Source organism: Cavia porcellus, unplaced genomic scaffold (assembly GCF_034190915.1).
Source record: "Cavia porcellus strain 051 isolate PalLab524CR breed Dunkin Hartley unplaced genomic scaffold, mCavPor4.1 scaffold_10, whole genome shotgun sequence".
NCBI lineage: Eukaryota > Metazoa > Chordata > Mammalia > Rodentia > Caviidae > Cavia > Cavia porcellus.
The window spans coordinates 39,988,411-40,014,315 of NW_026947493.1; the positions used below are offsets into that span (position 1 = coordinate 39,988,411).

General features: G+C 34.3%; 1 long non-coding RNA gene across 1 annotated transcript in view; it reads left to right on the top strand.

The window, feature by feature from the left end:
- LOC111754601 (uncharacterized) overlaps positions 1 to 18,130 on the top strand; it is a 170,971-nt gene extending 152,841 nt beyond the window's left edge. Inside the window, exons 5-6 of the long non-coding RNA XR_010050142.1 lie at positions 11,326 to 11,402; positions 13,693 to 18,130. This is a non-coding gene — a long non-coding RNA (uncharacterized LOC111754601). The remainder of the gene's footprint in view (positions 1 to 11,325; positions 11,403 to 13,692) is intronic.
- The last annotated feature ends 7,775 nt before the right edge of the window (positions 18,131 to 25,905 follow it).

Genomic DNA, 25,905 nt, shown 5'->3' on the forward strand with positions numbered 1-25,905 from the left:
TGTACAACAACATCCTTTACTCTTAGAGTTTCAGGAGACACAAAGTCCATCTCACTGCCAAAGAATTTCCCAGTTGTGTGGTTTGCTCAGAGGATCAGATGTTTTCTGAGCTAAGAAGTGATCATCCTGCATATTATGTGTCTCTGCAGTGTCATTACTCTGGTTTGTTATACTTTTTGTAACTATCTTGGCCAACCTTGTAGAGGGATTCAAAAAATCCGCTTCCTGTAAACATTTCTACAGTTCTGCATATTCTAAGTCTGCTAGTTTTACTTCCAACCATGAACTGTTAGATGACACAGATAGTAAATGAAATAAGATGGGAAGGGTATAAATAAAAATACATACTGTCAGTGCCCATTGCAGAAGGCTTTAAACCTGCTCTTCAAACCCCATTGCCAGTGAGCTTTGCTGAATTCTTTCTAGTGTTTAATCCCTTAGAAAGTAAAACAATGATTCTCAGATTTTTCCACCTATCTACCTCTGATAAACGGGACCAAACCTGGGAAGGAAGGGCCATATATGCAGGAGGTAAGCTAAATGTACTCTGATGCACAATTCATAGTGTATGCACGTGTGTACATGCATGTGGGTGTGTTGTGTGTGAAGCATGCCAATTGACATTATTCTCATTTATTCCTGAAGATATACCACAATTTATCACAGGAAAAAGAAATTCTTTTATTCTCAGTTCCCAGACTTCTGCTAAGTTCCCAGTATGAGGTCAGTCAATCAGAGCCTCCCAGAGTGACTTCTTTAGTGACACAACTCACCTTGCAAGATTCTAGGCACTCTTCCTGGGACTTCCAGTTGATTTCTCTGAAATTTGAAGCAAAGGAGATCTAAACCTGAAGCTGAATACTCATCTTTTGAATACAATGGAGTTAATATGAAAGACTAGCTTGTAAACAGAAAAATGTCTCAGAGATATCTTTCAAACTTAAAAAAAAAAAGCTCTAACCAAGGCCAGTCCCACCTATAGACTTTGCCATTATATGGGTAAATTCATTTCTTTCTTTCTTTCTTCTTTTTTTTTTTTTTTTTTTTTTTTTTTTTTTTGAGACAGTGTCTCACTATGCGGTTCAGGCTGGCCTTGAGCTCACTTTGTAGCCCAGGCTAGTCTCGAACACACAATGATCCTCCTGCCTCAGCCTCCCGAGTGCTAGGATTACAGGCGTGAACCACCACGCCAGGCTCTAAATTCATTCCTTTTTGGTGCTATGCCATGTTGGACACTATGCTACTCCAAATGAGTAAATAAAACATCCTTATTAATTCACTAACATTCCTGAAATTCTTTAAAGTTTTAGTTTTAACCTAACAATTCATGTATATTTAGCATTCTGTCTCACAATATAACTACATATTTTAAATACAAATATAAATTATCATTCAAATTACTTAAGTTTCTGCCTCAAAAATGTTCTAGTAAAATTTATTTTCCAAGAGGTACCATAATTATTATATAGTTTTCATTCCTTTGACACAATTCCACATGTGCCAGGTGGCACATCTATTGCAATTTTAGAAGCACAAACTTGAGTTGTGGGTAAAGTATAATAAAGAACTTCTGAATACATCACTTTTCAAGAGTCAAAGATATGGAAGTGTAATGGGAAGAATACAGGCTTTGTCATCGGAAGACCCATTTGGGACTTTGCAACTTTCTTCATTTCCAAATATAGCTCTTTTGTGGAGCAACACATAATTATAAAAATTCTGTAAGGTCATGACTAGTAAAGTTCACCATCTGATTTTTAACAACTTTACTGAAATAGCTTCTTATAAATAGATCTCACAGAAACCGTGACACATGACACTGAAGGAACCAAGCTCTAGGACCCCCAGGGAAATGTGTTTTCTTTTAAAGTTCTTTAAAAATGTCTCAAAGTTCTTATTTCTTTACAGTACAATAATGTATACATTATAGAAAAATGACTTCAATTTTCACAGTTTAAAGACTTGGTTTTCAAAGGGTTCGGGTTGAAGGAGAAGGTGAAAAACAGTTGTGATGCCTACAGATCCTGCTCCACCACCTGTTGCCAGCTGTGTCTAGGCGGAAAGAGACAGCAGTTGATCAAGACATCAAGTCTTTCATCACATTTCTTTCAAGTGAACTTCTTAAGTAGATTCTTGCCCATAATTTATCAGAGAGTAGGATGAAATTGATTCAAAGGAGTTCTCTCAACATGAGCATGATCTTAGTAAGCCTGATGAGAGGGGAAACATTCAGCCCAGTGTCAGACTGTCTTGTTTATGTCTTGGCTAATACCTCAGTAATCACAAGACATACGGATTTTGTCTTTACTTCTTCCTCTATTGAGTCATAAGTCTGGAATGAACTCCAGATATTATTGAGTCTCCTCTTTGACTACCCTTGTAAAGGATATTAGATACCATGTTTCAATGTTTTCAGATTTTATATTTATATACCTTCTTTACATATAATATTCTAGAATGTTACACAGAAATCACAACATACAGCAAAAATGTTATATCCCAGACCAACCTCCTGTAGTACCAAAGTTTTAGTAGGAAACTTTTTTTTTCTTCAGCTGTAAATCATCTGATCTAAAGAGTATTGGGCCCAAAATTCATTGTTTCATCTTGAACTGCAGGATTTCATTTGAACATGCTATTTGTTCCATAGCTGAGCCTTTACTTGAATTCACTTTAAAATTTGTTTCCATTTCAAGCAAACTAAAGGAAATTAAGATTGCTATCTCCACAATAAATGAGCAAAATAGATAACTTTCTGACATTAGAAAACATTTGTAGGAATTACTTGTACTCAGAATTCATGTGAATTTACCTTATTCTCTGCAAATAAAAAGAATTTCTTGTTACATTAGCAAAGAAAAAACTGTCTGAAGCTGAAAACAATAGCTACAATAACTTAATATTTGCTGAAATACACACAATCAATGATATAGAGAGCTGTTATACTGTTAGTATTAGGATTTCAAGGGGTGTTATTTTGCCACTGTATACAATAAGCAACAAAACAAAGGTATTCAAAGACCTCTGCATATCTGTTCCTCTTTTCTCTAATTGTGCTAGTATGATAGTGGCATTGATCTTTGGTAGACAGTAACTATTTCAGTGCTTCTCAACCTTGGTATCCACAAAAAATATTGAATGTCCTTTTTTAAATAAACTTGTACTATGAAATAATTTGAATATTGCATAAGAGTACAAAAATCAAATGGAGTATTTACAAATTAATGAAAATTTTGGAATGAAAATATCATTATAGTCTCTCCTAACAAAAGGATAAAACTTAAAAAGGAAATAGAAGTGTTTAACTATAGTCTACAAAATTCAGTTTGACCATCTCTTTCCTTAAGTCTTTTACTGAGATGTTATGAGTGTGTTGGCAAAAGCAACCAGAGACAAAAATTTAGGTTTCTGGGTTTTCTATCATGTTCTTGATATTTTACATATGTTAGACACTTATTTTATATTTGTTAAGCAAAGATGGAGAATGTATACATGTACTTAAATAATTCTACTGATTTCAGCAGCACAGACAAAATGCAGAGGAGAACAACTCATGGCAAAGCTGTGATATGTAGCTACTCTAGTTCATTACTCCTGAAAGCCATGGTTTAATTGGATTGTTACTGTGGCAGTGTGGGGAGGTGGGTCTCAGTGGAAAGAGTGTGTATCAAGAAGACAGCATCCTCATGTAACCATTAATGACTTCTTACAAGACTGGGCTAATCTGGACCAGACTGGAAACTGTGAGAGCAGGTTGACATGACGTAAGTTCTCCCTGCTGTAGTTATAACAGTAGTTATTTTGAAAATCCTCTGAATCCCACTGAGATGCTGCTGTAAAGAACCCCATTTCCTCGGTTGATCCTGCCTTAGTCAAATATGAAGCAGGTATCTTGGGAGCCCAGAAGAGAAGATCTAAGTTTTCAGATGATCACTTTCTTTTGAAGGCCTATGTATCCCCATCACTATCTTTACTCCCTAAGCGCATATTTTCTTTTTGTTTTTGACAAAATGAAATTTTAGCATTTGGTTAAAGTTTAATGAATTCAAATGTGCTCAAAGTTTTCCCACCCACTAACTCTATTCTTTTTGACCCCAGGTGATTTATTTTTGTGTTTGCTATTAATTATCTTGGTTTTAATATCTATAATTTTAAATTATGTTGTTATAATATTATTTCTTGATTGTTAAGTAATACAGTCTTTAATAATGCCTCATTGTGAAAGAAATTTTAATTCACATAACTATCCCATAGAAAATTTAACTGTGAAGTACTTTTGCATATCCTGTATTGATATTTATAGAACACTCACCACAGTAGGTTAGGCACCATTCTCTCTTCCCTTATTCTATAGGAAAGCAACTATAAAACATGATGTCTACCTTTAAAATTTGGTAGGATTAACATATAAAACTGTAAGTCCTTTTTTGCATGAAGATTGAAAACATCAATTTCCATTTATTTAATGGTTATAGGACTTTTGAGGTTTTCTCATTTTTCCTAAATCATTTTCACATTGTCAATGTTAAAGATTTTGCAGATTTCATCAAAAGTTTTAAATCTACTGGCAAATAAAAAAATCACAAATTTTCTCACAGGACATATTATCTTCGTAATTCCTGATTTATCCGAACTATTTCAATCCAAATGTAATTTGATATATTTTTTCTTTTAGTCCTTAGCAGTCTACTTTCATTCAAAAATTATTTTTGCTGATTTTAATGGTCTTATTTTTATTTATTTGCAAATTAATAATTTATCTTTGTTTTCCTTTCTTTTGAGTTTGTTTCACAGTATTTTATAATTTAAAAATAAGATAATTTCTAATTTAGCCTTTTTTTCCAATGTAAGAATTTTACCAATCTATATTTTATAGATGTTATTTGTACTATACTATTTCTGATGTTCATTCTATTAAGTTATCTTTTATAAATTTAATTATGTAATTATAATTAAATTATAATTATTCATGTTAAATATAATTAAATTTATATTATTAATTATAATTAAATTAATTATAATTATATTTATTTTTGTATCATTAGTTTTCTTTGATCTCTACGTGATTACTTAATACAATGTGTTTTAAAATTTCTAAACAAGTGATGTTTAAAATTTTTTTGATTTCTTAGAATTTCTGATCAAATATATAATCAGTAGGATAAAATCTGGTGAATATTTTAGTATTACTTTATAGTCTTTATAATAATTAACTTTTGAAAATGTTTCAAGTTTTCTTAAGAAAATATGTTTTATCCTTAACTTTATCCTTGTTGAATGAAGTTAGACCAAATTTGTTGACTATATTGATATATTCCACTCTTCTAGATAATTGGTGTGATTAGACACCTTACATAAGAGAAAAAGCAAGAAAAAGAGTACAGTGGATTACATGGAAAAGATGAAACCAGGAGCTTATTTTAAAAAGTAAAATAAAGAGCTTACGGTATCTTATTATAGAATATAAAACAGGCTTCAAGTTGAGTCTTGAACTAAGATTACTATAAATGTAAGTCACACAGACTATTATAAAATAGTAATAGTTTACTACCATATTCTTTTACACACTGTCTTAATTACTTTTCTCATTGGTGAGACAAAACAACACCAAAGTTAAACAAGGAAAGGTTTATTTTGGTTCAGTTTGTAGAAGTTTCAGTCTATAATCAGCTGGCTCTAAGGCAAGATGGCATGGCAAGAGGCTTTGCAGAAGCGAATAAGTCCATGGCAGGGCAGGGTAGGTAGAAGGCAGTAAAACAGGAAACCTGCAGCACCAGGCCTGGCTTCTTTCTTTTCCTCTAGACCCATTCAGGCTGCCTCTCTTCTGTATGGTGCCACCTATAGACAAGTGAATCTTCCAATTATCCGTACCCAGAACTATGCCAAACTAATCAATAAACTAATTTAGTAATTACATATCCTTAATCCCAGCATCACATTTGATTCCAACATCACACACCCTGGATGAAGCCACGTCTGGAAATACTCACCTATAACCCCATGAGACTTTGGTGGGACTTCTAGATAACAAGTTATAACATACAGTAAAATTTGTATTTTTTAGGAATAAATTATTTAGTCTTTTCAGCAAATAATGAGGATGAAAAATAGCATTAAGTCTCCTTCACAGATGATATTTAACAGGTTATAACTGATTTTCTAGCTAATAAATTATAAAACAAACAGAAATTCATCTTTGCAATCTGTGATTGTTGCTCTAAATATTCTTGTCAAGTATTTGCTAATATCTTTAGAAGACCAAAAAGCAAAGATTGGATTCATTTTTGTCATCGATGAAGGAATGCAAGTCACACTAAAATCACTAGGCAGTGGTGTGTTAGCTTTCCTTTTGCTGAGACACAATCGTACTTAAAACTTAAAAGGAGAGGAAACTTAATTTGTCCCATGAACTCAAGGGATTCATTCAGTCTATGGTTGGGTGGTTCCACGGTAGAAACATTATGGCCGAAAGGCATGGCAAAGAAAAAGTCCTTAGTCTTGGCAATCTGGAACAGAGCAGGGGACAGTGCCAGAAAGAGGTTGGGGCAATATTTATTACCCAAGGTCACACTTCTATGACCCATTCAGACACACCAACTTATGTGATCTATCAGTCCTTCCATTGACTTTCAAACCAATCAAGTTGACACAAGTTAGTTTATTCACAAGTGTTTACTAATTTAAAAATTTTTATATGAACTTTGTGTATCAAAGTACATGGTGCAACACACATTGTACATACATTGTACTAGAGCACTGTCAGGGAGAAGAGAACTGAGCTTTTAGAAAAAGTTCTAAGAAGGAAGTAGGATTTGAATTGGAACTATAAAAATTGATAGGAGTTAGAGAAAACATGCTTAACTGCATTATCTGGAGAAATCATTGGTTTAAACATTGTCTCAGGTATTAGCAAGTAGACTCTACTAAAACTTTGCAAGATTTGCCTAAATAGAGAAAAGTAGAGGAGTCCATTTAAGATACAGGTGCAATGGATAGTAATGGACACAATAAATGGTATGGGAGAGCAAAACAAAGAGGATATTGAGATCTGTGGATGAGACATCTGAATGCATCAGTTGGTGCTACTGACATAGAATCTGAGTGGGTGTGAAGGCAAATAAAGAAGCATTGTGAGTTTCTTCTTCATCAGAAATGATGCAGAAAATAGCCTTCAAATTTTTTAAGTTCTGGCGGAGACTGAAAGTAACAACAGAAATATTTTCTATGTTTTCATCCTTTCTAATATATCTCATTTTCTTTTCACCTGCAAAGACTGAAAGATTTTGTTTTGATGTGACTCAGATCTCTTTTGTCAGAATTCATCTCTTCTGTTGCTTTCCTTCTATAAATGTGAACAATCAATCACAATATTTTTAAATGTGGTTACAGTTAGATTTTTTAACCTCTTCTGAACTTCTGCACGACATTATTGGAAACTATAGTCTTATTTATCATCATAATAGAGACCTGAGTATCCTTATCAGTTGATTTTATATTTGTTTTTTGGTATATTTGTGACACACATACCACATGTTGATTTAACAAAAGAAAAATGTGTCTCTTGGGTTGATTTAGAGGGCTAAGGAAGTGGCATAATGATCCAGTACTTACCTACTATGCATCAGACCCTGAGCTCAACACATAGAATCATAGAGAGAAATGATTTAGCTTTTGATGGATTGTTTCTGTTTACTGAATATTATGTGTTTCAGGAAAGTTATTTTGGTGCATGGGAATATAGACTGAATTTTGGTTTTAGAACCGCTGAGGTTAGCAAAGACTTCTAAAATCTGGGCGGGCTTGTCACACATTTACTTTCAATCTTTGAATCACAAGAACCAGATCTATGTGAAACTAAAGGCATTGTGCTAAGAATAATAGCAATACATATGTTAAAAATGAAAAACAGTAGTAACTTTCAAGATTGGGTAGCATTGCAAAATGCATATCAGGAACTGATAATAAGTACATGAATGTGGCCATAATTTCTCATCTGGAAAGGACAATTTCTGTTTTCATATATATATATATGTGTATATATATATATATATATACATATATATATATATATATATATATATATATATATATGTTTTTAGTTTAGAACAAAATTAATGTTAATGTCCTTTTAAGACCTGATACAGAACTTTTATACTAGTTATTTTTCAGTATGAGAATTTATGTATTTGTGGTTGTGATTTCTTTGAATTGACAATGAGGTGCACTGTGCAGGGTCTGCAATGGTTGTTGTCTGCAGAGACGGAGTGAAGTAACACAGCTCAGAATAAACCTTCCCACTGCGCCTCAGCACCGAGGGCTGGGCATTCATGTCTCCTTCAAATCCTAACACTGAACTTTCCTGACACTTACTCTCATATGGCTGGGTATTTTAAGTTGTTTATATAGAATGTAGCACACTTTAACCCACATAGCCCTGGTGATAATTGCTGAATTTCCAAATTAATAGGAAAACTGGCACAATACTAAGTAATACCAGAGTTTGTTATTTGTGAAGTGCCAATTTTCTGTAATTAGGGAAAATTGCTAATTATCACTGGAACTATTCATTAATATTTGAAGGAAGATAAAAATTGAAAGAAATGTGTTTTTAGTGGCTAAAATTTTGAAAGGCCACCTGCTGTCATCACTTTGATGAATATAAGTCTTCGTAGCTTATAAAACAACTGGGCAGTGGTAAGGAAAGTGGAAGTAACATTATTTTCCCAAATGTTTTGACGGAATGTTTTAAATGAAACACATGACTTAACTGGGAAAGTCTCTTAGTTAATCATGTAATGCTAGTACTTTTTTATGAGGTCAAACTAGCCTGCTTCATTAAATAAAGGTCACAATTCTCTACATTTATTTAGTACTATGAAAAGAGGCTCTTATTTGCAGGTTTTATCTACTATAGTGTTAATTATCACTATTATACCTCATAATTTTAGAAATGTGCTAAGCTTATGAGCAACAGCATTGAAAGTGAGCTATCATTTTCAAAGTTTATAGCATGTTTACTGCATATTGCCTTTTAAGCCTGATTTGTAAGCATGCTCTTTGACCCAGAACAAAAATAAGTATAAATGCAAGTGATATTTGAAAGAGAGTTTAAAAATGTGTGTTCATTAACATACTGGAAATATTAGAAAATTGACACACCTTTTTGTATTTAACCAATGGGTATTAAAAGCATTATGAAATATGAATCAATAATTTAGCCAACCAATATTTTCTAAGCTTCTACCCAGTGAAGGTACTTGGGCATCCGTAAAGGACTACTGAAGCCAGAGGGTTTCAAAGGGAAAAAAAAAACAAAGTTGGCAACAAAAACCAGTGGCGCAAGGTCAGTATGAACCTGAAATGAGTGAGTCTTCATGGGGCAGAACAGGAAGAAAAGTGATTAAAGTGGTACAACTGAGCACAGGGTCAGGAAAGAGGTGAACAGAATCAGGAAATCAGTGATGGAGATAAAGCTGAGAAATCGGAAAAGATGACCTTAGCTCACTGGGGCTGTGAACAGAATTCACTTTGATGCAGTACAGTGAAGACTGAGTTCCTAGTAGATGCTCAATGTAGTCTACCCATAACTTTGAGAAATTATGAAAGAATAATTGGTGAATACAGATGGAATTTTTATCTGTGACGTCAGATGTTATCTTTTTTTACAATAGATACTGCTGCTGATGATTCAAGGTTGTTTCTAGTGGACTTTAGACTTTAGTTTCACAATTTAGGTTTTCCCATGCAAACACTACCTTGCCCTGGGGGAATAACTACAGCTATAATCTAACTAACCTGCTATGCAATCCTGAGATTTCTAACCATGTTTACTCTAGAAAAGGTAAAACTTTTAAGGATTATAACAGATCATCAAGGGCAAAGGGCCTTGCAGTTACTCTGTCCTGCTCGGAAGCAGCAGTTTACATAAATATCTTCAGGACCTTCCTTATCCGATAGATCTTCTGTCACTGTCATTCTAGCATGGTGCATTTGGGATCAAGTTATAGCTTGATGTCTTTTCTAAAACTTGGCACTCAGAAATTAATGCAAGGTCCAAATGTGTACTGGTCATAAAAGTTTCAGGGAATGGTTCTTAGATTATTTCACTTCAATTTATACTTTTCAAGAGTTATGAGAGTGTCTGGCTCAAAAGAAACCCAATCTAGCTATTGTAACAGTCAGAATTCTTATCTATAGGAGAAATTCACTATACGAGTGATATATGAAGAAAAGAAGTAAGTATCTCACAGAATCTCTGCTGAGACTAGAGAATTGATCTCATAGTTTATGTAGCCAGATATAGAACTTCAAATTGTATTTCAAGATGAATCCAGATAGTGAGATCACTATAGCTGGACCCTGGAGTCCAGGGCTTTGTTTCCTCTACTATGCATTTGAAATTCAGAGTTACACCCAGAGTCATAGCTACTGCTGCTTGGGCACCACAGAGGGCTGTCCACCCCTTTCTATTTGAAATCTGGTTATGATTAGGATGGTTGTATACATAGGGCCTGTGAGGAGGACTTGTCATGTCAAAGAAGGGGGCTCAGAAGCTGAATACTCAACAAAATGACTCTTACCATGCCTTTAATACCTCACTTCATACCTTCCCACTCTTAGACTTTTAAATTTATTACTTTTATGAAATATCCTGAGATGAGGAGAAGATTAGGTGCTTAGTTTCTAAAGCGTATTTTCTTGGTAGTTTCCATATTGATTGTATGCAGGAGAAGGAATATAAAGGATATTATTGTTTTGAATACAAAGGTTATAGAAAATGAATAAACCATAAAAATCTATTGTCCCAATACTAGTCCCAGTAATATATACTGAAAAGTTTCCTAACTCTTAAGTGTTCTTATATCCTTGAGAGCTTATAGCAACAATTGAGGCAATGACTTCACAGATACGTATAAATTTCTAAGCCTTTATCTAGAACATGTAGAAGAAAAATATGTCAAATTTCAGATTCTTTTCAGATTTACAGATATTTACATGTACATAATGGTATATATTGGAATGAGACCCAAATTTAGAAACAAAATTTCACTGAGCCTTTATACGGACCTTACATGCATATCTTAAAGATAATTTTATACAATATTTTTATAGTTTTTTGTGGCTCATCATTTTAGATCAGGTGTATAATTTGGTTACAATTTTTTGTTTTGTTTTTGGTGCCAAGGATTGAACTGAGCTAAATCCCTGACCCTTAGATCAGGTGTAGAATTTGACCATTGTCATTTCATGTTGGAACTAAAAAAAGTTTCTTTTTAGATTTTAAATTTTTGAAACTAAGGATGTTTTATTTATGTTTGTCTGCAGGTCATCAAGTTGTATATATGCGACACTGGAAGCTTTTTGTATTTCAACCATATCTCATTAAACTGGCTTAGGAAAAGGTAAATAAGTGATAAGGACAACACAATATGAAACGTCAACTTGGTTTATCTTGTGTGTATAACTGGAAATTGTCTTTATTTCTAGTCTTTCCAAATTTTTGCTACTAAAAAAGACAATATGGAATTGTTCTATACAGCATTTATTTGAGAGTTTGGAGTTCAGATCGTCTTCCTTTTCACACTAACTGTGCAGTTTTATACTCACTGGACAAAATATAAGGCAGTAGAATATAGCATATGTTTGGTCATACAACATTTTTATAATAACCATGGACCTTGATGATAACTATAATACAAAGTGCATTGAGACTTTACTATTATTGTTCATTACACTGAACTTTGCAAGAATGAACTCACAAAATCTTTCCCATATCCTTAGGAGGCAAGAAATGTCTTTATCTCATTTTACATAAGAAGACACTGGTGTTGAGAGATTGAGTTATAAGCCCAAGATTCTACTTTACACTCAGAGATAGGTTCAGGGTGGGAGCCCAGGGAGCTGACCCAGTCAGCTTAGCTGACATTAGAAGATTTAAGACAATGGTTCTATTGTTTCTCTATGTTGGATGAGAGGTAGAAAACTCCGGCAGGAAAAATGCTTTTGCTTTGGTGGATGGCACTTCCCCATTGAAACTAGAAGCCATTTTACTACCACCAATTCAAGAAAATTTGTCGACCTTTATTTTTTTCTAACAATCCAATACCAAGTGCAGGGAGCAGTGTGACCATCCACTGTGAAAAATATTCCAAACATCTCAGCTGATAAATTCTAATGGAGGTCTGATGCCTTTTGTGACTTTGTTTGAATTCGTTTAGTGCAGCAAGCATAAACTGCTTAAATCTTTTACATACAGCCATTCTATTGCCTATTAATTAGAACCATCCTGTAATTGCACTGGTGCTTCTGAATTAAGTCAATATAGTTCCAGGGATAGAATCCCCTGGGGGATGGATTTCTTTATGGGAAGCTAGCGATATTAAAAGCCACAGAAGAGGCAAACAATAAAACTACTTATAACATCTACAAAACACCTCCACAAAATCTTTATACATCATTTAAAGATAAAATTCTATTCTCTTAGGTACAGATTATAAACACTTGCTGATCCACTTTCACAGATGTGTTGAATTGTGGTGTCACTGAAGATGTCTTCCAGTGTCTTTAGTTCTGTTCTTTAAAAAAAAACCCATTATTTCTTTCACCCCCTCACTCCAAGTAAGACAGATGGCATAACCTTTTTGCTTTTAAAGTCTCCTCAGTTAAAACCAGGAAAAGATCACATGTTAACCTTTGTCTTTCGATGAATTGTTTTTATTTTTTTATTTTACTAATTAATCATTACCTCATTCACGCAACTGCATTTTAGGTCATTTTAGCTCTCCCTATAGAGGGACATCAGTTATTGGCAATGCTTGTGAAAATCTGGAGAAAAGAAGCAAGGAATAAAATTGCTCAGATTTGTGAAGGGCAACGTCACTGAACATGTTTGGTGATGTTAAATCTGGCCAGTGGGCAGAAAAAAGGTTGGTGACCATCTCCCTGACTTTCCAGATCTGTTTGTTAAAGGAATTCAATGGAGGCTTGGGCCTGGGTCCCTGTTGGATGTCAGGGACTCTATTCTTTTCCCTCCCTGGCCTCCAGATGGCCAGTTAACTTCATTCCTGTCACTTTCCTTACCTGTTTGAGTCCACCCCTCAAGTCCCCATATTCTGACCACCATCCTCCTTATGACTGCCCCTTCATTTTACAGTTAATAATACAGAAGTACATATACTGGCTGGTATCAAAAGCTATCTTGGAGAATGTCATGAAAAACTCACACTTATTCATTAAAGAAAATATAACTGTATTCTATCTTATTTTGGATAACACAGCCTCAAAATGTAATCCTACAAGCATCCTTCTATGTCATTCTGTGGCCTATATTTCAGATTCATTAGCTCCTTACTCTCCAGAGTTCTGAATCAAGCATTTTACAGTTCACATAACCTAGATTTGTAACTCACTGTACACCATAAGTGGCATTCCCACAGTGAGCTTGAGTCTTGGAATCAGTGCCAGGCGCTATAGCTGTTGAAGCCATGACTCTCTGATGATGAAAGCTTCGTAGAATCCATGGCATTCTGAGGCCTCAATTTCCTTGTTTCTAAAATGAGAAGGATGGATGAGTTGGTAGTTTTTAACAATTATCTTTAATCTGTATTATCTTTCTTATCATTTATCTCCAATGAAAACTTTGAAAAGTGTGCATTTTATTATTTTTCTCACATAACATTTTTTATGTTTCAGGGTAGAGTCTACATTGAATTGGAAAAGAGGAAGAAGCAAAGGATATAAACCATTAGACAATATTGCACCACATGGCCATCTCATGATTCACAAGACAGAGAACACAGAAAGAGTAACAGGCAAATGTGCATAGTGCTTCCATCCTTGAAGTGTAGTGATGCTATTCTAGTGATGGTGTTTCGTGTTTCTTACCTCCTTTCTCCAGACTGGTTGGCCAGCCTTGAAAATGTGTGGTGCTGCACAGCTACTGGAGTCTCCATGTTGGCCCCAGAAGAAATCACAAGTGAAGTTACTGTTCAAGGAGCAAATGAAAGATGGCATCTGTAGCACGTGTTCCAGTGGAGTGAGGATGTCTGCTGGGACAGTCTGTGGTCCAGAGTTGGAGAGGATGAGCTTGATGAGATCTGATTCTCTGATCCTATGATAGTCTCCTTGTTTCTTCTCTCCTCAAGTCTCCTTCAGTTTTGTTTATCCTTCTATTTCTTCTTTCTTCATCTAAGAAAGTTGTTATAGATCAAACCCTAAGGCCCAAGTGACATCTTTATAAATTCATAGATGGTTAATTTTCCCCACTACTTTGGATGTGGCTATTTTAAAATAACACACACTGCCTATTTACATCCCTAAAACTCAGATAATTAAGAAGTATGTTGTTAGAAGAAAGATCATTTATAGCAAGCAAAACAGAGAAATGAAATTTAATTTTTCTGAGTGAAGTTCCTGACAACTCCTGAACACCATGTGAAGAAATAGAAAACCTCTCAGTGTCTCTCCTAGACAGGCCTTTGTGCATAAACTACATGATAATAAAATAATATTTGTGACTCAGATTTTTTTCTTTTAAGTATCAAGCTGTCTGGAGAAACAGAAATAAAACGAGTTGATGTCTACAGTATAACTATTAAGGGAGGCAGTTTGCACCACTGTTATTTGGATGTAATTGGTACTGAGCATCACAATGCACTTGTAATTGGGTCTGTACTTGTTCACTTCAAGAGTTCCATGTTATTTCTACTTGAACCCATTTTTTTGATACCATTCAGCTCAGCAGTGCCAGCTAACTCTTGTTATGCAGTTGAAAAACTGTGGCCATTAAAAATAGGATACGGTGTGATTTTGTTTTGCAGCACCGCATGGAAAATCAGCTGCTGTTCATAACAGCTCTGTGGTTGGTTGATTTAAAGCAGGGGGGTGACTTAGAATTGACAAGCAGACAGTTTGTGAAAAGGGATATTGTATCTTTAAGGCTTTCTGACTGATTGTGTTTAACTGTGCCACGCAGCAGGCAGTAATTAGGCTGTACCTTTGTGGAGAGAAGAGACTTAAAGCACTGGCTCGGTTTCTCAGTTCTTCAAAATTTTTAAAGAGCACAAACATTTTCGGGATTTGAATACATGATAATTAAAAAAAAAAAAAACCTGCTAGTAGTGTGTGAGTGAGCAAATGAAAAGTCCCCCCCAAGGACTTCCTCTGCAGACTTCTTCTGGGATCACTATATGCCATGGGGCCCAGGCTCTTGGGAGGCCAGACGGCCACACAGGAAAGCAGGAAGAAGCTTGATGGGAGCACAGGATGGCACTGCTGCAGAAGGTCACAGTGCTCTTGAATTGAGAGACAGTTCTTCTCATGTGACTCCATGTCTTCCAGCCCAGTTCACAATGCTAATGAGACTCTAGTTGAAACATGCTACTAAGATGGGTAGACAAAATGCCTAATAATTTTTATTTAGGAGAAATAGAAACTTCCCATCACCCAGGGGTATTAAATAAAAATAAATTATTTTAGAAATCAAACCATTATTTTGTATAAAACAATTTATTATTTTAGAAATCAAATAATCTATTAGCTTAAAAGTATTTTCCATCCACCAGTCTGCCTTCCTTACTTTCTTCTGAGACCTCTTAAAATATCTCCTCGATGCTTTAGAAAATAGTGATTGTCAGCAGTTTGTTATTATTTGCTAAAGGTTAATCTCAGGCTTGTTATTACAAAGCAGCAGCAGGAGACAGATTTTACCCTGACCTTATGAAAAAATGGGTGCTTGATTTCTGCAGAGTTGACCAGGGTGACCATCTTCATTACCAATCTGGTGACAATGGCTGAATTCCAATATATGTTGGATGCTGTACGAGTTTAAAATAGGGCTGGATATGTAGTTGTAATTTATGCATAAACTTATCATCCTCTTCCTATTTATATAGGTGAATTATTCCATATAAGTTTGGGTGCCATTTTATTCTTAGATTGCTGTTATTTTTCTTATTAATCCGATTCCTTTGTTTTTATCTTTATTCTGTAATATGAAACTATAAGTGTCTTTGCTTACCAACTCATATACTTCTGATACTTACAAATGTGTATGGATTATGGACGCATTAAGTTTTAAATAATAATTTCTCAACTTGTGGCTCATGAGAGTTTTTGATGTATCTTATCTCGTAGCATGTAGTATCGTCCTTCCTACAACATACTGAGGGAAAAGTGTCTTTTTAGAGGCTCTAGAGTTGGATGTGAAGGGAACTAAGATTAGGAATTGAGTTTTCTGATTCTTGGCTCTTTTCTGTTAACAGAAACATACAGATTTAACTCATAATGAAACATCTTCTAGTTTAAAAATAATGGGGACATTTTGGTACTTTATTAAAATGTAGAACAGAAGTTGAAACACAGGAGAAGCACCAGAAAGGAATACTTTTAAAAATATTTTCCTAGTAGTTTTAAACTAATATATTTTTATCAGAATTTAAAACATTCAGTGGCATGTTTTCTTTTGATGTTCTTTATTTTTTAATTTTCTTTGAAGATGAGTTACTTTTATCTGTTGGCTAAACTGCATTGACATACTTATCTTCATACTTCATCCTAAAGTCAATACTTGGAACGTTGATTTAAATAAAGTACATATGTATATCAAACTCTTTGTTATTAAACACATTAGGAATGGGTCCCATTACTACTTTGAATGATACAAAGATGAATTTCAGTTCACTGATCAAATTCAAATGTGCGCGTATACTTTTATATACATTCATCTCTAAATGCTGAGGTCAGTATTTCTATAAATTCCTCAGCTTGGCTCATTTTGTACTATTGAAATTGTTTTTTGGGACTGGGATGTACAGGAGATCAAAGATTAAATTGTGATTTTTTTCCAAAGTGACAATGAGTCTAATTCACTGTCAGTTAATGCCAGGTGTTTTTTCCCCTCATATTAAGTTCTTCAAAACAGTGGCTGCACAGGGCACCATTCACAGAAGCTCAGTGCTGAGGAGAAAATGATTACATTAAATCGAATGATATGAATAATTCATGACATCACATTTTGTAATCCTGGTGTTAAGCATAAAACCAGTGGTTTATTTTTCAGCAAAATGTTTTTGTATCATTTTAGATAGAGCATAATGCAAAACAATAACTGCATACATAATGCAAGAAGGATGGTGGTGAATAGGGTCCTTAATAGTGCTTGTAGCATCATCTGGGGTGTGATCACAATAAACACATTTTGAGCCAATGCCCATGGGTGCTCAATGTTTGCTGGAATCTTCTAAGGCCAATAGAATGCCTGCCTTTTAATTTGTTTTTGAATATTACACCTGACCTTTACCACAGATTTGAAAGTCAGTTCTTGTATACTGCTAAAACTACAAATCCTTTTGTTCCCTTTTCTTTCAGTTTACTTCGAGGGGAGGGCAATTCTACTGGGGAAAATAGCTGATTTTTTAAAAAATGAAGTTTGATTTTTCCAACAGAAAGTTAGAAATCCTAAGGAAATTCAGAGTCTTGACTTACATTTTTCTACAAAGAATTAAGTCTTTTGGGAGAAAATGTCAGTATTCTAGCAACTCATCCAAGTACTTAATAGGAATATAATTTATATCTGTGACTAAAGAAATGGTTCCTTTGATGACTCTTCTTTTTCCTAGAGAAAACATCTTTTCTTTATAATAATCAAAAAGACTAAGGATGCTTTTACAACTTTCATGAAACAATTTCCAGGTCATATATACTGCAGCAATACCTTAGCACAAGCCTGAATTTTCTGCTGCATTTCAGGCTGAAATAATTGTGTACCTGAACCATCTGCGGCTGGCCTTTCTAGCACCTTCCTGTGGACAGCTCCAGGGCACTCTCTGGAAGCCAGACCATACTCCTACTGATTCGCCCATATATTTATCTTGAACGAAAGAATGGGATATGCCAGTGGATTTCAGTGCTTTTCACTAACCATCCACACTGGAAGTCTCAAGAGTTTATTTCAAGCATTTGTATTACTTAAAACTAATTAAATATACTATTTATGTTTTACAACATGAACACATCTGCTCATAATGTTGTAACCTGTATTATTGCTATTTATTTGAAACAGTACATTAATAATTAATGTTTGGTAAGTAACTTTAAAATTCAATTCTATTTACAATATATATTAATCATACAAGTAGTAAATGGTTTTATTTTGAATATGTCTTCAAAAAATTTTGAAGCATTAAGTAAATTGCTTAAATTTATGGTCATACTAAGAATATTACTAAAAATCATATTTTAATGAAATGAATAGGTTATAAATGTTGCCAGAGAAAAGTTTAAAAAGTTAGCAGTTAAAAGTAAACTATTTTAATTATTCATAAGGAAAATGTTTATTGAAATTCCCTGACCCGGTTACTAGATTTGGATATAAAAGTGCTGACATGTGATATGTGGTAGCCTGAGGTCTATTTTTCTCATATTGGAGATATAAAAATACTTGGATGTAACTAATAACAGGTGCCAAACTGTGTAAAGGACATATTTTTCTGAGAAGTGCAAATTCCATGTTAGAAACACAGTGACAGAAACTGGTTTTTTTTTCTACCTTTATTTACAATCTCCTCTAAAGTTACTAGTTTTGAATAACTAACTCTAGTGTGGATTTTATCTTCACTTGGTCACTGCCTGCTCATCTTGCATCTGGCAATTCTGATGTCACAACAGAGCTGCTTTAGAGTCCAGAGATCTAAGGTGACTCCCCCTTTCCCTATATGGCTTTTTATCTGCTTTATAGAGGCTGTAATTTATTTGAGATAAAGTCTATGAAAAACAAGAATAATTGTTCATCATATAATTCCAAGTGTTAGTGGAGAGAATGATGACAACTCCACTAAAATAAAATCATATTTAACTAAATAGCAATCATCTTCATTGTATTCATTTAATGTCATAGCTATGTTATACTGAATAAAACAACACAATTTTCATAGTGTCAATTGTGTAAATTTGAGGAAATTGGTGAGTAATCTAAACGTCATCTTCATCTTTAAAACAAGAATAAAGAAATAATCTTGGATTTGTTATGGAAAATAAATGGAAGAATATAGAGGAGACTATTTTGTTATAACGCATAATGGAAATAATACTTATTTTAGCTTTTAAAAAGTTCCTTTCCCTTATCAGTTAAAGTATTACTAAAGATTTATTTCTAGTTAAATTTAATAAAAAGGCAGATAAACCTAACTAGTTAGGAGTTTCATCTATATCTTTAAACACTGTGTTAAGCCTGCCAAATAAGAGATACTGGCTTCCATGTGTATCTTGCCGTCACACACTCGCTTGCATAACCTTGAAAGTAATGCATTTTGATGAGTTGGCTATTTCTCTGCCTCTTCAGAACATATGTCAACTGAGCAACAGAGAATTTACTGTAGTAAAAGGAAAGAGTTCAGTGGATGCTTGTTCAATAATTAATGCACTGAGTTTGTGAATATTTGATAAATATTTAGTCATCTATGTGGACCAGACAGCATTAGTTGGATACTAAAAAATTTGCACAGATTAAAAGTATCGGTCATAAGCATCAGCAATAAGGATATTTCCTGTCAAAGATGTACAAAGTGTTCTACCTGGAGTAACTGTATAAATATAAATTTGTGGTTACTGGATCATATCCTTCTAGCAGGTGACAGAAGGCATAACATTGTCCTCTTCTGTGTGTTTGGCATCTCAGTTTAATTAATAGCTGTTGGCCTACCCAGGTGTTTAAGGCCAAATATTCTGATGCATATAAAATGGAAGTCTAAAATATTTACCCTACGTCCTCTTGAAATTCATGCTATGATAGTAGCAAAAGATTGCTGGATGATCCAGTGCCATACCCTGAATGGAAATAGTGTTTGCTTTGGTATTCAGAGACCAGACATTGAAAACTCATCTTAATAAACTCTTGCTAATTCTCTAGGATGTTAATGCACTATGCACAAGGAGAAAAAAAGCTCACATGTATGAATCTTTTGAGTTCAAGAAATGTAAAGCTGAATTATTGTGTAGCATAAATAAATAAAATCAGATGATTTCTGATTTCAGGAAAAAATCACATTTTATAGGTTGAATTTTAAAGTGTCAGTTTTCCTGTTGACTAAACACTAATAAATTGTATCCTGACAACGTTTCCTAGTGAAATTCTCACATTTCTTACAAACTCATGTTCTTTTTCGAGCAGCCCAGGACACCTTCTCAGTTACATCGGTGCTCAGGCTTTCCTGGGGCAGATGTAAAGAGTGGCAAAGAGAAAGTGGGAGTGGCTGCTCTTGTTGGCACCCCCTGCTGGCCATAGTAGCGCTAATGATGGCTCCAGAGGGGCCTCATCTTCTCTTTTCCAGCCCGGATGAACTGTTGCCATGGAAGCCACTGCAATAAAAAAAGAAAGGGCGCCCAGGGGCTGCAGCATGAGGAAGAAAGAGATGACCCCAGATGAGGCGCTGGAATGAGTGTCTGGATTGCCTCCTACACACAGAGGGTTGATCTGGAAGAGAACTGTTCCACCTGCCTTATTCACAGACACCATACTTTTTCTATTTCTTAATTATGACTCATTTTACCCAAAGTATAATAGTAATTTGACTATTTCTCTACAATATTTTTCTTTTACCCATCAACAACAAGCTGAATTAAGGAAAACAGGCAGTAAGAAATATCTTTAACAGTATTAGAATGCAGCTTATAGATCGAGACGTAATATTTTTAAGTTGACAAAGCTCTCTAAATTGATCTATAGATATAATGTAATAATGATCAGATACTATGAATCTGACCATTTGGCTTTTTTGTCAAAATTTGCAAGTTAACTCAAGTATGGAATTACAAGGAAATCAAAATAGCCAAAATATTCTTGAGAAAGAACAATGTAGGAGAAGTTACATTTTATCATTTCAAAACTTAAATACAAAGCAATGGTAATAAAGACAGTGTGGTACTGGTTCAAGGAGACACATGAAGATTGATGGAACAGAACTGAGAGTGCAGAAATAGAATCATGTGCCTATGTGCAAGACATTTTCAACAAAAAATGCCAAGTGGCAAAAATTCTCTTTTCAAAAAAAAAAAAAAAAAAGAGTTGAACCTTTGCCTCACACCATATAAAAATAAATTAAAATTAGATCAAAGACATAAATGTGAGATGTAAAAATCATAAGCCTCTTACAATAAAATATAGGAGTAAATTTTCATGGTCTTGGATTTCATAATATACTTTTAGATGCAACACCAAAAACACACCAATAGAAAAAAATAGATTAAGAAGTAGACAAACTGAATAGCTTCCAAATTAAGAATATTCATGTTGCAAATAAAGTGGAAAGAAAAATCAAATATTCAGGAGAAAATATTTCCAATTTAGTTGTCAATCCGAGACTTGTATTTTGAAAATATCACAAAATTTTACAATTCTGTAATAAAAATAGAACTCAAATTAAAATAGGCAAAACCAAATAAATGTGTATTTTAGGAAAATAAAAATAACATAACTTTTTTTCAATAGACGTGGCGACCCTCATATGAGGTACACTCCAGGATGTTGTATATCACAGAAAACTCACTACACTGCTGACCTTTAGGGAAGAAACTGAAAATGCATGTGCAGTAATCTCATTGGTGAAGGTTACCCAAGCAGTAGTCTCCCATACTAATAAAGCTAATGACCACCACTTTGAGTACCTCTTGTAATTGTAAAGGCCAAAGGCAACTTTTAATATCTGATGATGCTGCAATAAATTTAGTATTAAAATATTTATACAAGTTTTGCTTTTCCAGAATTGTTCATGGATTTTTGACAGACTCTGTAAATATATATGTATATGTACATTTTTATATCATATATATATATATATATATACACACAAAATGATACAAAAATGGCCAATGTACACATGAAAACATGACAGTGTTAGTAATCAATGAAATGAAAATCAAAACCACAGTGTAGTATTATTCCAAACCCATGAAATCGTACAATGAAATAGTCAAATAAATGTTGGTGAAGACATGGAAAAATTAGAACCCTTGTTTTTATTGATTCTGGGACTATAAACTGGTATAGCCATTTTGAAAATTGCTGATAATTCCTTATATTATTACCATAGGAATGCCATATGAATAATAAATACTACTCTTAGATATATTCCTAACCAAAATAAAACATGTATCTTTGTAAAATTTGTAGACAAAGGTCATTGCCACATTACCGACAGCAGACAATATGGTGAAAATAAGAAAATGTTTGTCATCTAATAAACAGATGAACAAAATATAGCATATCCATATGATGGAATATTCTTCAGCTACTGAAAGCAGTAAAGTATTGGTGCATGTTACACATGCATGAACCTTGAAATACTGCATTAAGTTAAAGAAGCCAGACACAAAATTCCATGACTTATATAATTCCCTTTATCTGAAATGTCCAGACAAGGCAAATCAATAAAGACAGAATGTAGGTTGTGGTTGTTTACGGTTGGAGGGGATGGGTAAATAGATAGGTGATAGTTAAAGGGTACAGAGTTTCTTGTTAAGAAAATTAAAATATTCTGAAATTGGCTGTGGTGATGTTTGCACATGTCTGTGACTATGCTGAAAATCACTGAAATGTATACTTTAAAAGTGTGAATTATATGGTATTTAAATTAGATCTCAATAAAGCTGTTAAAGGATGAGAAGGCTTTTACAATATTAGAAGCAGTTTATGTGGAGATAGGCCAACTCTCATCCAAACTGTGACCTCCTGTTTCCCGACCTCCTGACAGTCTTCTTTTTGGAGCTCTTTTGTTTATGAGCAGCTGCCTCCCCAACTCCTCTTCCCAGGGCCTGAGATCCTCAGTCTCTTCTGAGGCTTCCAGATACAGAGTCATCGCTGACCATTGATTTCTTCCACTCTAAAAGCTCCTAGTTTTCCTATGTTCCAAACTCTGTGCTCTCCAAGAAAATGTTCAGCATGTTTAATAAACTTAGCTGACCATCCGAGTAAAAGGGAAAGCTAGAAATCCTTATGGTTAATTTCTCCTCACAAATATTGCTAGTACATTTTGAATTCCAATTTTAAAGACCATGTGACTTTGTGCCTAGAAATTCTTTTACCAAATAGCCATCATATACCCATTCTCCTATGTCTATGCTTATTTCAAGCAAGTCATGGGAATTCAGGCTTTGAATTAGGAGAATCAGAACAGAAAGACTGGTAGGAAGAGGCTAAGAGGCAGATGAAATCTTATTGTGCCACTGAATTCACAGACTGTCTATTGTGTATACTTTGTATCAAATCTTACCTCCTAGTGATTTTGTTACATATCCATATAAGAAAAATGACTCTAAAGTTAAAAGATAGAATTCAAATCCTGACTCTTTTTCATTAGCTTGCATCCCCCCATCCCTGCCAATACACGCATACCACAGTCATACCTTCCAGATAGTGCTTTGGAAAATAGAGGGAAGTCAATAATATTTCTAAAAACAATGCATACTATATTCTTAGCAGATATATATATATATATATATATCATATATATATCTTATATATTCCCTTATATATACATATATTCCCTATGTATCATATATATATATATATATATATATATATATATATATATATATATATGTAACTCAACTTAGCTATAAAAGAAAGGACAGATTATAAATGCCAATCATAGAATCATTAACTCTCAGTTTATAGATAAAAAAACAGATCGACAATATAAAATCACATAAGGCAGTTTTTATTCTTATCTACAGGAAACACTGTAAGAAAATCAGATTGACTTTGAAGAAGTAAAAAACCTGAAGCTTCACGATGGTCCTGAGTCAGCACACCCAAGGAGAGCTGAGATGCACAGGGGCCCACAGACATTCTGATCTAAGTAGTCTGTGATGAGAACCAAATACTGATATGTTTTGAAGCTTTTTGTCTTGATTACTTTTATCCATATATATATATGTATATATATATATATATACATATATATATATATATATATATATATATATATATACCCTTTTCAAATCTCAAATTATCTCTGAGTTATCATTTGTTTATTCTTCTTTCTTTGTCAGATAGACATTTATTTCCAGGTGTAAAGTCCTCTTGGAGCCAACCTTGGTGGTACACACCTGTCATCCCAGCACTCTTTGAAACTGAGGCAAGAGGATCACAATTTTGAACCCAACCTGGGCAACTTAGCAATGTAATGAGGCTTTATATTAAATAAAAATCAAAGGATGGGTAGAGTTATTTCTCAGTGTAAATCCACACATATAATCCCCAGTATAACAACAACAACGAGATGAAGGAGAAAGTCTTCTTGGGTGCCTCCAGTACCATCATCTCTTGTCTGGAGTATATGGTTTAATCTAGTATTTTCAGTGGAACATTTCATCTCTTAAAATAATTTCTAGGGTTTGCTGGACTTTTTCATCATCTCAAACAATGTATCAAAATTAAACTAGTCCTCTTACTCTAAAATGTATTTCTACCAAATGCAGTACACTATCGTGCCCTTTATGTCTTTGCTCCAGTAGTTTGTGCCGTGCTTTTCCCTTTCCTCTCTTCTCACACTGTGCAAGATTTATTTCTCTTTCACTATGTCTATTGCTTTTTCTTCTCCCTGTCAACCCTCAGGTATAAGCCTCCTACTTATAATATGAAATATTCTCTGCCTTCTTGGCCAAAGTCTTTCCTCATTTTAGGCTTTTGGCATATGACTTCCTCGTACTTGTCCATTTCTTATTTTAAAATGCCGTCAGTGACTGTCTTAACAATAGAATCATACTCAACAAACTCCTTAACTTACCCATCAGGACCTTCTAGTCTCTCTGCATTTTCTTTATCTACATTAACAATCTATTTCAGATTACCATAATTTGCAGATTTGTCCAGATATCTCTGCATCTCCTGCTGTGGGCTAAACTTTGCCCTTCCCTCCTGTGCATGTCTAAGTTTCTGTTATTCCCAGCACTCGCCCAGCAGCCCATCCTTTCCATTGCTGCTGGACACATCTTACAAATATCTGGTCTAGTTAAGGGGTTATGTATAAGCAGTGTCTGGAAATTGACCAAGGCCAGCTGTGTGAGTCTCTAAGCCTCCTAGCTACTGTCCAGCATTCTTCTGGATTTCTTCTCTGTTGGGAAGAGACTCACAGCTGACTGCTTGGTCTGTATTTTTCAAAAAACAAAAACATTCAATATTCTCTAGTTGACTAGACAATTTTTCAGTGGAAATGTTCTGCAAATAAATATGAATCCTGAAACATTTCAGTTTGATAGATACTGATGATATAGTTTCTGCATTTTTGTGACCAGGAACTACTTACTTTTTTGGTCTCTCTGTCTTCTGGGATTTCTTTCTTTCTTTCTTTTTTTTTTTTTGGTCTCTTCTGTCTTCTGGGATTTTGTCAACCAACCCTGACTACAAATAGTCTTTCCTATCACCCCAAAAGAAAACTTGAGCACTTTATGTTCATGAAGGAGAGGCAGCAAAAATAATTAATTCATTTATCATGTGGAATTCACTCAGCTATCTCTAAGAAATAAAAGGCATCCCAGGTAATAATATGCTTACTGATTGAATGACTTATTTTTTCTCTTAATCATCCTCTGGACCCAGGTATCTGACCCCTTCAGGCCTGTCCCCCAGGATTTACTAACTCAGCAGTGAGCTTTGATATTCTCTAAAACCACACACTATGTAACCCTTTGCTTTCAGAAGCTTTCACTGTTGCTCTTTAAGACTTACTAACTGATTGTGGGAGATTTTGGTAGTCTTCTCCTATAGTTCTTTGACTCATCTAGAAATATTAGCACATTTTCCTCACATACACTTTGTGAGAGTTTGTCAATGAGTGTATGTATTGTCTTAGTTCAAATGTATGGGAATTTTGAAGGGAATGGTGAGTCGGGTGGAGTAAGGAATAGCTA